The sequence below is a fragment of the Eschrichtius robustus genome, chromosome 14 (assembly GCF_028021215.1).
Source record: "Eschrichtius robustus isolate mEscRob2 chromosome 14, mEscRob2.pri, whole genome shotgun sequence".
Classification (NCBI taxonomy): domain Eukaryota; kingdom Metazoa; phylum Chordata; class Mammalia; order Artiodactyla; family Eschrichtiidae; genus Eschrichtius; species Eschrichtius robustus.
This window is the reverse complement of record NC_090837.1, coordinates 46,979,203-46,993,950: the sequence shown is the minus strand read 5'-3', so window position 1 is coordinate 46,993,950 and position 14,748 is coordinate 46,979,203.

Sequence of the window (14,748 nt, the reverse complement as noted above, 5' to 3'; positions counted from 1 at the left end):
TACATTTTGTCCCATTCACGGTGCTCTACTGGTTTCAAGTAGGTTCAAATCCTGTCTCCACCACTTGCTAGCTCTGTGACCTTAAACTCTCTAGGCCTCAGTTTTCTTGTCTATAAAATGGGATAATAACAGTACCAACTTTATAAAGTTGCTATGAGCATGGTTGAGATAATGCACATAGAGCATTTAACAGTGTCTGATACATAGAAACCAGTCAATAAATGATAGCTGTTATGACTATGATGGTAATTATAATAACGATGCCAGCTTAGGTACTACAGTTCATCACTTCATTTACTCTCTTACCTGTTGACCCTTAGGTTTCTGCTGGTCCTGACCAATAAACTTCAAACTTGAATTTATGGTCTCTTCATCTCAGGTGAACTGTTCAAGCATAATTACCAAGAAAGGAAGATTAGGACCCATACCTTATTCATGTTCCCAAGCTTTAGCTAGAGTAACTCTACTATTTTTCTACACAGTGGTTATTGCAAAGGCTTACCATTTGCCACTGACTTCCGTTGCTATCTCACTGTTTTTGGAGCGATGTCTTTGCTTATTCTGAGCAGAAATTTAAATCAAGACAAGGAATACCTCAAAACCATCCTCTATGGCATCTTTATCCATTCTCTCCTCCTTTCCTTGTATCTCAGAAGACACTCTGCATCATTATCTAAATCTAAGAATTCAACATTTGTTCTTGCTTCATTGATCAACAAACCTATTGTTACCTAGATGTGCAGGTCAGCATGTGAGACCCTGCCCCCAAAGAGATCTGTAACCGACTGACTGCCTGGCTTTTGATCTTTGCTCTGCCACTTTCTAGTAGTGTAGCATCTGGGGAGTCATTTGGCTCCTGGATTTCTCAGCTTAACCGCAATTAAAATGGAAAATAATAATACTTAGCACATTGGGTGGTTGCGAGGATAAGCTGATGTCTATAAAGTGCTCAGAACAGGACCTAGAACATTATAAGAGTTTTATTGGAAATAGCTGTTATTCTTCTTGATGTAGGGGATACATCTGTTCAGAGTGTTAATGGGAGGCAAAGCAAAAGGGAGGGATCCTGTCTCCCTGCCTTCTGGCATCCTAAGCCAGGAGATTAGATCCTCTCTCCCAGGGATTTGATATTTGAGCAAGGGAAGCAAAGGCTAAGAAGATATTCCTGGCTGTATCAGGGGCTAACCCTATGAGGGCGGCAATGTCATGTCCTGTCACTGCAGGTGGCATCTTAGGTAGAAGCGTCCTGTGACAGGGCCTTCACTGTGTTTTCTTATGGTGAAGTCTCCTTGGCTCCTCCCACTTTTCTGAGCCTGGTTCATCAGCTTTTGTGTTGATTCTGTGATGTATCTCTTATCACTTCATTAAATTCCTTTTCTGTGATGTTAACTCATGTTCATTTCTCTTGTCTGGAACCAGGAATCCTGACAACTTAGTGACCACTACTGAACCTTAAAACTCTCTCTTCCCTGGGGAAAACATCTTCCCTTTATTCCTACCTGAATGCTCCTCAGATTCACATTTCCCTGATTTTTTGTCCAAATTTTTTTTTTTTTCTTTTTTTTAAGAGATTAGAAGTGGTCCCTGATCAGATTCAGGGCCAGTTGCTTCTCGGAATGTTTGGTGATATTCTTTTTTTAAAGTTTAATTTTTATTTATTTATTTATTTATGGCTGTGTTGGGTCTTCGTTTCTGTGTGAGGGCTTTCTCTAGTTGTGGCAAGCAGGGGCCACTCTTCATCGCGGTGCGCGGGCCTCTCACTGTCGCGGCCTCTCTTGTTGCGGAGCACAGGCTCCAGACGCGCAGGCTCAGTAGTTGTGGCTCACGGGCCTAGTTGCTCCGTGGCATGTGGGATCTTCCCAGGCCAGGGCTCGAACCCGTGTCCCCTGCATTGGCAGGCAGATTCTCAACCACTGCGCCACCAGGGAAGCCCTGTCCAAATTTTTGACTCTATATATTCTCTGTTCCCTTTTGTATTTTCTTTTTCTCTCATTCGGTACACTTTCTCTGATTGAGCTCATCCATTTCAGGGTCTTCAAACTGCTTCAGTTTTAATGTAAATGGTTCCTACATCTATCTTTCCACTTAAGAGTTCAGTCCTAAATTCCAAATGCAATTTTTGACTTCCTACTTAGGATATGACCTGGATAGACTGACTATAACATCTTCCACACCTGAATCAGCTCATGTCCCTGTACTCTCCCAGTAAGTAATACATAAGCCAAAACAATGCAAGAATCATCTTTGACTCTTCCCTTTCCTCCTGTTCTCTTCTCCTGTTGCTACTGCTTTATTTGTGATCTCTCTCCATTAGGATGAACAAGTGCAAGAACTTCTAAACTTGTACCTTTCTAAATGCAAATCTGATATTGGTCCCCTGTTCAACAGTTTCAGACAGTTCTCTGTTTTCCTGATGTCACACAAAGTAATTCTAGTCAAATTATTTCAGTTCGAAACTAATCTACTCAAGGACCATTTTGGACGCCTCACTATGAGGTATGAAGTACCAGAAATGTAAAGACACACACAAATGGTTCTTTACTCTTAGAGACCCCAAATGCTACTGGGAGAGATAAATGCAATGCATGGGACACATCTTATGTTCCACTTGAGATCTCTCAGCCTCACGCAGATCTGTTTCTCTCCCAGATCTGCATGGTTCCTGGTTGACTTAACACAGACACAAAGAGAGCATCTTGCCTCCTGCTCACACAGAGAGCCTCTTGCCATTTGCCTTCCATATCCCCATCACACAGGTTTGGAGTGACAGTAAGTCCTGAATAAATTATTGTTCAGAAAACGTCATCTTAATTTTATAATATTTAAAACACACTGGCGTTAATTGTAAGCAAAACCTGAGTAAGAACAACTCCATGTTATGCATGGAGGGTAATTGGGGATTTATAACATATTGTTATATTGTTTTTAATAGACTTCTAGCTTAGGAGGCATCATTTCAAAGGAAATTCTCTCAACAAATCCAGCTGCTACTTTATTAGAATGATTACATTAAATAAATGTCCTAAGAATGTTGTTTGACTCTATTTGTTAATGCGATTCCACTTAAGTTAGTAAGCTAAAACTAAAGTTTAATATTTAATATCCTCAGTAAAATAAAAAGAAGTCAAATGATTTTTATTAAAATGTTCTCTCTCATACAAATGAAGAGGTAAAAAAAATGAAAACAAAAGCAGAAACTCTGCAACCTTATATCAGGATGCTGTTTGCGTGAAATGTACTTACTTCTTTTTTTTTTTTATTTTTTTTAATTTATTTTTGGTTGTGTTGGGTCTTCGTTTCTGTGCGAGGGCTTTCTCTAGTTGCGGCGAGCGGGGGCCACTCTTCATCGAGGTGCGCGGGCCTCTCACTATCGCGGCCTCTCTTGTTGCGGAGCACAGGCTCCAGACGCACAGGCTCAGTAGTTGTGGCTCACGGGCCCAGTTGCTCCGCGGCATGTGGGATCTTCCCAGACCAGGGCTCGAACCTGTGTTCCCTGCATTGGCAGGCAGATTCTCAACCACTGCACCACCAGGGAAGCCCTGTACTTACTTTTTAGGATCATCTATGATATTTGATAAAAAGACATCAAAATGTCTTGACCATTTTACTTGAGTACTAACAATTCAAATAATGCAAGACATTTTTGTCTATGTTTATTGGCTTGGTGGTTGATTTTTGAAATCTTTTATTGTTAGACAAATTTATAAAGTGCTATGCACTTTGTATTTACAAGTGTTATGCAGATAATACAGAGAGTTCTCATATATCCTGTACCTAGCTTTCCCTTATATTAACATCTAACATAACTATAGAACCATTATCAAAACTAAGAACTTTATCTTGGTACAATAATATTAACTAGATTACAGAATTCACGGGGTGGGGGGGGTTTCCACCAGTTTCTTTACTAGTGTCCCTTTTCTGTTCCAGGATCCAATTTAAGAAACAATGTTTCATTTAGTTGTCTTACCACCTGATTCCTCCAATCTGTAACAGTTGCTCAGTCTTCCTTCCTCTTTCATTGCCTTAACATTTTGAGGAATACCCGTCAACTATATTTTAGAATGTTCCTCAGTTTAAGTTTATCTGCTATTTTCTCATGATCAGACAGGTTCTGCATTTTTTGAAGGATGCCAGAGGTGATATTCCTTTCTCAGTACATTGTATCAAAAAGCTACATGGAGCCTATATATATTATTGATGATGTTAATCTTGGTTGTTGTGTGATTAAGGTGGTCTCTGCTAGGACTCTTTATTATAAAGGCATAATTTTTCTTTCTTATAAAAACTTTCATCCACACATTTTAGCCTCCATGGGTGGATCTTGCCTGTGGCAGTTACTATTGTGATCATTGAAAGGTGATTTTCTATTTCCTTCTTTCCCTCCACATTTACTAATAGGAGTTCATCTGTAAAACAAGAATTGTCTATTTACCCCCATTTATGTATTTGTCCAGTTATTTATATCAGTATGGGCTTGTAATATTTATTTTATTCTTTGGGTTGTAGTCCAATAATGTGTAATTATTTCATTGCTTGGGCTGTTCTAAGGTTGGCCTTTGGGGGCTCTTTCAGGTTGGCTCCTATGCTGCTTTGACCTGCCACCGTCCCTTTTTCTTTTCTAAACATTTCCTTATTTTCAGCATCTTGAGATCTGACATCTGACATTGACATCTATGCTCATCTTGAATTTTTCCTGCCCAGACCTGCAATCAATCAGTTTTCTAGGATTTCTGGATCTTTTTATTAGAAATTTAGAAATCAAGATCTAGGCACTGGGTGTGCTCATTGCTACTGGGTTATCAAGTTTACAGAAAAAAAAACCAGACATACAAAAGAGATGAAACTGACAAAGGAAATTCCCATGATAATATTGAAGAGAAGTCTCAGGATATCAGCTGTGCTGAAGACCTAAAACTCTGCAAGGCCAGCGTGGGGCAGGATGGAGGTATTCAGGAAGGATGCCTGTGAGATATAAATGGAACTGAGCTACTACTTGGTATGTCTGAGCTCGTTGGTAGTCATAATAATGTGGAATCGAACATTAATTTAGTCAAAGTTTATGAAGGAAGTTGGCTGGGAGGTAGAGAATTGTGGATGGCGGGGGGGGATGTAAGAGGTAAACACATATTTTCTATAGCAGAAAGTCAATAAATAATAGTCTAAATTTGGAAAATAATTTCTGTATAAGCACATTATTTAGCAATGCAGTGGCAAATAGCAGAAGAAATGGTTTTAAAAGTTGAATGTAGTTACTTTTAAGGAGTAAGAATTGGGATTTGGGAGGAGAAAGGGAATAAACTATTATATTTTTAGCCAGTGTATTTGAATGTACATACTTTCTTGTTATAAATAAAAAATTAAATTTTGAAAAGGGAAAAAGACATACCCACAAAAATTACAATGGGTAAAGATTTATGGAACTGCCTCTGTTCTAGGTGAAATAAATTTTAAAAGACCCACACCTAGAAATATATTGGCAGAATTATTCTACTTCAGGAACAAAATGCATCCTAAAAGAGTACAGGCAGAAATATAAGAATTAGCAGAAAATGAAACAAAATAAGTTTAACGGAAAATAAGCTAAAATGTGACCAAGAATATTATACCCTAACAAATTGTCTGCCTTGTGTGAAATCAATGGAAATTCAATTTCGAATATTTCCAAATTCACAAAACATGTACCTAGGCTGAAAAAAAAACTATTTTTTTATTTAATCCAGTTGACAGCAAACTTCACAGATTAAACAACTTGTTTGCAGAGAAGTGTTTTAACTCAAAGTACACAAGTGTAAGAGGCAGACCTACCATTTAAATTCTGACTAAATGACTAAATGGCTAAATGACTTTACCTATTATGCTAAATGGGAGCATTATTCCAGGAGCTTGGCCATATTTCCTCTCCTTCTTCCTTCTTTTTCTTCTCTTTATCTCTCTCTTTTTTCTGCTTGAAATAAATTTTTTGAACTCTATAACAGATTTTTGGGCAAGGAATTCCAAACTCAGAATACAAAAGCCTGTTAATTTTTCCTAAAAGGAGGAGAGAAACAATCTAATCATTATATACTTATTTTTTCCCCCCAGGAAAACCACAGCAGTCGGGAAAGGGACAAAATCTGTGTGCTGGACACTGCTGGATTCTGAGGATATGATGATGAACAAGACTGTTGGGGCCCTGCCCTAATGAAGGGCATATTCTAATGGGGACAATAGACAAAGAGACAAAAATCAAAAATAAGTAAAATACAATGTTAGTTTGTAATAACTGCTAAGAAGGAAACAAAGAAGGGTCTGGCAGAGAAAATAATGGGGACCGTGGGATCTGCTTTAAATTAGATGGCCAGGAGAAGATCTCTGAAAGGAAGATTTAAACTGATTCTCAATAAAGGAGGATGAGCTAGCTGGTGAGGGGGCATTCCAGACAGAGAGATGGGGCATGGCCAAGTCAAGACAAGAATGACTACTGACGTGTGTGGTCTTGTAGGGACAAATTAATTTCTCAATACTTAATCCTGTTATTTTTTATTCAACAAATATTTATTTTGTTCCCTCCACATGGGAGGCATAATTCTAGCCACTGGGAATAAACAGTCCCTGAATAGAAAGAATTTATCATCCAGGGAGGAAAACTTGCCAGTCAACTGGAGTTAGCTAATCAGGGTAAAGAGGCTTTATATGAGAAACACACCTAATACCAATCCAGGTGGGGGTAACAGAACCAGGGAAGGTTTGTTACCTTTCCTGGTAACCAGCATCTAAGCAGACACCTGGACGTAAGTGGAGTTATATATAACTAACAGGGCATGAAAACACAGAGGGTGTAATTGTCCTTTTTCATTGGCTTGAAAGAGTTGAATAAATGACTTCAACATTGTTATGATTGAATTGTGTTCCCCCCATATTCATATGTTGAGGTCCTGCCCCCGCAGTACCTCAGAATGTGACCTTATTTGGAAACAGGGTCATTGCATATGCCATTTGTTAAGATGAGGTTATTATGATGGACCCTAATCTAATATGACTGGTATCCTTATAAAAAGGGGAAATTTGGACACATATAAAGGGAAGATAATGTGAAGAGGCATAGGGAAAAGACAGTCATCTATAAGTCAAGGAAAGAGGACTGGAAGAGATCCTTCCATCAGAAAAAACCACCTTGCTGACATCTTGTGAACAATGAAATAGTAAATTTCTGTTGTTTAAGTCACCCAGTTTGTGATATTTTGTTACAGCAGCCCTAGCAAACTAATACAAACATAAACTAGGAAATACCTACATTATCGTATTAAATGAAAGGAATATACAGAAATGAATATACAGAATGTATATACATTCATTTATAACTCGACAATGTATCCTAAAAACACACACAAACAAAAATGCTACTCCCTTGGGAGAAAATATTTGGAAAATATATATCTGATAAAGGACTGGTATCCAAAAATATATGAAGAACGCTTAGAAATTCGGCAATGAGAAAACAAACAAGCCAACTAAAAAATGGGCCAAAGAACTTGAGTCCTCGCCAACAATGATATACAGATGGCAAATGAGCATATGAAAATTTGCTCCACATCATATGTTATCAGGGAAATACAACTTGAAATAACAATGAGATACCACTGCACACCTATTAGAGTGGCAAAAATCCAGGGCACTGACACCACCAAATCCTGACAAGGATGAGGAACAACAGGAATGCGAAGTGGTGCAGCCATGTTAAAGACAGTTTGGCAGTTTCTTACAAAATTAAACATACTTTTACCACACAAAATTGATCCAGCAATGGTACCCCTTTGTATCTATCCAAGGGAACTGAAAACATTTGTCCACACAAAAACCTGCACACGGATGTTTATAGCACTTTTATTCATAACCGCCAAAACTTGGAAGCAACCAAGATGTCCTTCAGTAAGTGAATGGATAAACAGATTGCAATACATCAAGACAATGGAATATTAATTAGTACTAAAAAGAAATGAGCTATCAGGTCATGAAAAGACAATGAAGAAAATTAATGTATATTACAAAGTGAAAGAAGCCAATCTGAAAGGCTATATGCTGTATAATTCCAACTATATGACATTTCTGGAAAAGGAGAAATTATGGAGACAGTAAAATGATCAGTGGTCTTCAGAGGTTGGGGGTGGGGAGGAAAGATGAATAGGCGGAACACAGCGTAATTTTAAGGTAATGAAACTATTCTGTACAATATTATAATGGAGGATACATGTCATACATATGTCCAAACCATACATTGTACACCACCAAGAATAAACTCTAATGTAAACTATGGACATTGGGTAACAATGATGTATCAGTGTGTCATCAGTTGTAACAAATGTCCCTCTCTGGTGGGGATGTTGATAATGGGGTAAGCTACAATACGTGGGGTTAGGGGGTGTATGGGAAGTCTCTGTACTTTCTTCTTAATACCGTTGTGACCCTAAAACTACTCTAAAAATTAAAGCCTATTTTTTGAAAAATGCTACACCTTGTTTCACAGAGCCTGTAAACTAGCATATACCACAAAGTATGTAAAAGCAAAATAAATCTTCCTAATTCATTAAATATAAAGCATGACATTTCTCTTGTCTGTTCAAAGAAAATGTATACAGGTAAATATGCCAGCTTTGTAAGCTGTTCTCGATAATTACATTAGTTCTATATTTTATTGCATAAGTAACAATGGTATTCACAAGCAATCTAAACTGGAAATTTTAAGAAACCTAATTTTTTTAAAAGAAGGCTTTCTCCAACAATACGAATTATAGCCATGACTTTTTATTTATTTAAATGTTTATTGGAATTTATTAAAATTAAAGGAGCACAATTTCTCTACAAGACTATGTAATGAAAATAAAAAGAAAATTCTTAAATAACAAGCAGATATTTGTGTACATAAGGTAGGCTCAGTTTAAATTGTTAGGGGAATGGGTGAGATGTCCTTAGAGATTTTAAATACTCAGAATATACATGAGAGTTCTCCCACTTTTTTTCCTCGCTTTCTTCCACTTCTCTATCTAGTTAAAGATGAATACATAAAATGACAAGAGGAAGAAATAGATTCACTTCTTTGTAGTCAGAAGTGCCCCCAAACTTGCTACCTTTTCTTCTAAATTTCTAAAGACATCCACAGATTGGACAACAGGCATTTCTTATTATAAGTTCATTGATTCCCGTGTTAGCTTATTATTTAGGTCGGCCAGTGGTCCTCTCTCTTAGCAGCACATTAAAATCACCTGGAAGGGTATGTTTGTTTGGTTTGTTTGTTTATTTAAATATCTCAGCTCCAATCCCAGAGATTCTGATTTAATTGGCCTGGGGTGGGACCCAGACATCAGCATTCTTTTTTTTTAACTCTATACCTGATAGAAGTGTGCGGCCACAGTTGAGAACCCCTGATCTAGGCAGTGTTTCTCATCCTTGGCTAGTCGTCAGAATCACCAGGGACAATTGCTAAAAACGTAGATTCCTGTGCCACTCCCGCAAGAATCTGATTCCATAAGTCTGAGGTGGACCAAAGGAATCTGTACTTTTAATAAGCACCCTGGGTATTTTTGATAATTAGCCAAGTTTGAGAAACACTGGGGACATCCAATAAAAATTCAAAACAATGCTCAACTGGTCTGTTTTTTGCTTGATGACAAAATTCCCTCAAACTCATCTTCCTGCTTGCCCCTCATTGAAAAAAAAATTATTTTTCATTTTAAAATTTTATACTTTTTCCGTGCATATGTGTGTGTTTGTGTATGTGTATTGGGTTTAGCTAGCCATCCACCCCTTTCAGAGCATTCAAGCACCAATTTGCAATATTTATTTTATACACATGCAGTCACAGATGCCCACATTTTAAAAAAAACAACTAAATAGTGGTTAAATATTTGTGTATATTTAATCACTCTTAAACACTAAAAGGACTTTTTTTTTTTAAGTATTTGTTTATTTATTTATATTTATGGCTGTGTTGGGTCTTCGTTTCTGTACGAGGGCTTTCTCTAGTTGTGGCAAGCGGGGGCCACTCTTCATCGCGGTGCACGGGCCTCTCACCATCGCGGCCTCTCTTGTTGCGGAGCACAGGCTCCAGACGCGCAGGCTCAGTAGTTGTGGCTCACGGGCCCAGCCGCTCCGCGGCACGTGGGATCCTCCCAGACCAGGGCTCGAAGCCGTGTCCCCTGCATTGGCAGGCAGACTCTCAACCACTGCGCCACGAGGGAAGCCCTAAAAGGACTTTTTTAAATGATATTTTTCTTTGGGAAAAATTGCTTCACAATCAGATGCTACTTTCCTCACCAACTCTGAATCACCATGTTCTATCCATATGAATTTGGGATTCTTAAATGACATTCTTAGAGTCTGACAGCACTGGGTAGAGAATGCCTACAGTCAAGCACTTTCCTTCAATTTCCTTCAAGTCTTCCCTGTCACAACACCTCATCCTCATCCTCATCTGGGAGATAACACCACTAATTGCGGGTGGGAAGGGAGCTCCATCCTGCTGACCAGACGTTTCAAGTGACTCTGCCCAGTAAGTGTCTATAAAAGCTGTTTCTTATTAGACAGGTGTCTTTCAACCAGGAATCAAACTGCAACTACCAAGTCAGTGGGGTGCGGTAGGGAGGAAGGAACTCCTTCTATATTTTCAAAGTTTAAATATTAGAAGCAGCATTCTAATTTACAGAATCTATTAAGCACATGTGTACTTCTTAAATCAGCATGGAGATCTAGAAATATGCATTTCACACAGAAAGATTTCTTTGGAACTTGTATTCAGGAAATAAATATCAAGTCGCTGCTCCAAACATACTAGGATTTCCAGATTTAACAAACAAACAAAAATGAATAGAACAGCATTATCACCAACGACAATAATGACAAAATAACACATCTGGGTACAAGAACCCATGGAGTTCTCGTTCTCGTTCCTTCTTCACTCTACTCTTCCCTTTTACCTGTGGCTGTTTTTCACTTGGATCTTCAGACCCTCTGTAGTTAGATTTTTTACTTAGGCTCCAACATGTTTATTTTGTTTTAATTTTTCTACGAGAAGGTGAAACATATTGACATATTGTCTTTCTTTTTCTTTTTTCTACTCACAATTGGAAATAGAGTAAGATTGTTCTCGTGTAAAACCAAAACAAAACAAATAGAATAAACAATCAATGTTTTCCTTGTTGGTTGTTTAACAACCAACTCTCCAGAAAAAAATGTATTTTTAAAATGCTCTGATTTAGAACATATGATGTTTGCCATGGTGTAAATACTCCCACCATAACTGGTTTCAAGCTACCAACGTGATGTCTCTGAGTGCAGATTTTGGAAGAGGTGTGCATAGTTGGCTGTAAAGAACCAGGACGTGCAGCTTCAGCACACCCCTGGCCAGAACGTTATGGCATTTGCTCATTTAATATCTATTAAAACCTGATGAAGTGGAAGAAGAAACTTAAAATCAGGACAGTTGGGTTTGAGCCTTGGTCTAGATCCTTACTAGCCATGTGAACTCAGGCAAGTAACTTCATTCTCTCTGATCCTGAGTCCTTCTGACTAATGTATTTAAATCTCTTTTTTTTTTAAATTAATTTTTCCTGGAGTATGGTTGCTTTACAATGTTGTGTTAGCCTCCACTGCACAACAAAATGAATCAGCCATACACATACAGATATCTCCTCCCTTTTGGACTTCCCTCCCATTTAGGTTACCACAGTGCGTTAGGTAGAGTTCCCTGTGCTATACATATGTTCCCATCAGTTGTCTGTTTTATACATAGTATCAATAATGTATATGTGTCAATCCCAGTCTCCCAATTCCTCCCTCCCCACCCCTTTCCCCCTTGGTATCCTCTATGTCTATGTCTCTATTTCTGCTTTGCAAAATAACACATATATGTGGAATCTAGAAAAATGGTATAAATCTTTATCTCCTTTTGAATGTTTTCTACTTCTCAGCATGTTTCAAAACAAGTGTAAATTATGTCATGTTGATAGTATGTAACTCGATACGATGTAATGAAAAATAGCACTTTCCTGTAATACAATCATGGGAAAAATATCAGACAAATCTCATAGGACCCACAATACCTGACCAGTACTCTTTAAAACTATCAAGGTCATCAAAAGCAAGGAGAGTCTGAGACACTATTACAGTCAAGAAGAACCTAAGAAGACCCAACTACTAAATGTAATGTGAAATCCTTGATGGGATGCTGGAACAGAAAAAAGAAGTTAAGTAAAAACTAAAGAAAAATCTGAATAAAGTATGGATTTTAGTTAATAATAATGTATTAATCTTGGCTCACCAATTATAACAAATGTACCACACTAATGTAAGATATTAATAATAGGGGAAAGTGAGTGTGAAGTGTATAGGATCTCTCTGTTCTGTCTTTGCAATTTTTCTGTAAATCTGAAACTGTTCTAAAACATAAAAAAAAAAAAACGACAAAAATACCAAGTGTAAGATTTTCCCTATGTAATAAATATTTGGAAACAATTATTATATAATATCACCACTGAATCCGCTTTTCTGTAGGATGGAAAGTCCCAGTTTCTTTAATCATTCTTTGCATGATACAGCTTCAAGTTCTTCCATCCTGGGAGTTTCTCATCATTCCTGAATAAGCATTGCTCTTCCACACTTCTTTGGTTTTGATTAAAAACTTCTCTGAAGACTGTGCTTCCTTTGGATTCCTTTATCTGCTTAACTTCAATTCATCTTTCAAGAGCCATTAAAACTGCTCCTTCTCCTATGTGACATACCAAATCTATGGCATTGCTTTCCTATCCACCATGCCGAATGACTTTCTCTCTTCTCTGTACTCTCACGGCACTTGTTCATAGCTGTTATTTCATCATGCAGTGTTATATTTTCCCTCATTTGTTTCTTTTATGACACTATGAGAAGAGGCCATGTCTGTACCCTGAAAAACCTAGAAAAGCACCTGACACACAGAAGGGGTGTGCTGATTATCAGTTGATAAAGTTGGTCCTATCTAGACTAGCTGTTCCAGACAATCCATTTTGGTCAGTTCATATTTAGAGTTGTCCCTGGGTGTCCAAGGAGGATTGGTTCCAGGAACCCCCAACCTCACCCCCACACCGAGGATACCAAAATCTGCGGATGCACAAGTCCCTGATGTAAAATGATGTAGTATAATTGGCTCTCGGTATCCATGGGTTGGAATCCACGGATACAGAAGGTAACGGCAACCATGGATGTGGAGAGCTGACTGGGTTCCTGTGCCTCTCTTATACCAGGTGTTCTGCATCCTCTTTCTGCTTGTCTAATTCCAGTCTACCTTTCAAGTCTCCACTTACAAGATATACTGATTTCTTTCTGAACCTTCGTTTCACTTATGGTTAGGTAGGCACCATTAATTTGTTTTAACGCACATTTACTTTATCTGAGTTCAGGATCCTTGTCTTGGGCTATGCTTGAATTCCTCACAGGTCATCTAATATTTGGCTAAGATGTTCTGATTGTCTGGTTTTCTGATTATCTTACTCTTCTGTGAATGTCTTTTCTCTGAATGTTGGAAACACTTAAACTCTGTACCAATACTTAGCATGCGGTTATGTATTTCTCGTTCTGTTCTCTCCTTGATACATATGCATCTTGTCTGCTTAACAACACTGTAAGCATTTTTAGGGCATAATTATTCTCCCTTACAAATTCTGTTTTTCTCACATTCTCAAGCAGTGTAATAGACACATAACAGGTATTTATTAAAAAATAGGGAACGTATTCTAACTCACACTATCTGAGGACCTGGCAAAATATTGGGCCAATTCCAATCTGAACCCAAACTCTGCGAATTAGGTCAGGGACTTCCTAAAGTCAGCACTTTCTAGACTCACTTTCCCTAAATTATTCCATGGCAGGAGAATTGTTTGTTACCAATTGACTGCAGAAGCACCTATGATGCAATAATAATTTGAGCCCAGTGGCTAATTGAGGCTATTTCATAAAGGGTGTATGCTTTAAAGGGTGTAGTTTCTTTTGTTTAATGTTAATCACTCTTATTCCATTCAACACAAATGTAAAGTGTAGACGTGTATTTTTAATGTTTTAGTTTAGTCCAAAAACATTCATGGGTTACTATCTTCCCTTTCTCCATCCCATTACTATTTTATACATTATACATTATATGAGTTAAAAGTTCTTATATATCCTATTAATGAAAATAACACCACTAGGGCTTCAGCAAAACAGACCATAATGTGCTTTCCTTTCAGAATAATGGTAAAATGGGACTCCCCTGGCAGTCCAGTGGTTAAACCTCCATGCTTCCACTGCAGGGGGCACGGGTTCGATCCCTGGTTGGGAGACTAATATCCTGCATGTCGCGTGGCCCCCTCCCCCCAAAAAAGGTAAAATAGCAAAAGAGTCAGCACAACAGTCTAGGCTAAGTTGAGGTAAACCTGAACTTTTTCACTGTACCTGAGACCTCTGATCTGTCTCAGGAGAAGCACAGCGTGCAGCCATTCACCTCTTCAAAGTACAGACAAACATTCTCAGAAATATTCTAGTTCGAATTTGTATAGGGAAACTTTTATCAAAAGACAAAACAATTTACAAAGTGTTTCTCTATTCAAACAGGAGAACTTGTTTTGTTTGATCATGTAGAGCAATTTGTTTCCCATTCTCATTTTCCTAATTATCTTCCATATAAAAGAAAGAGCAGCAGTTCATAGCAACCATTCTATTCCCTCATCTTCACCCTTTGACCCTCAAACAGCAGCAGGACCACTG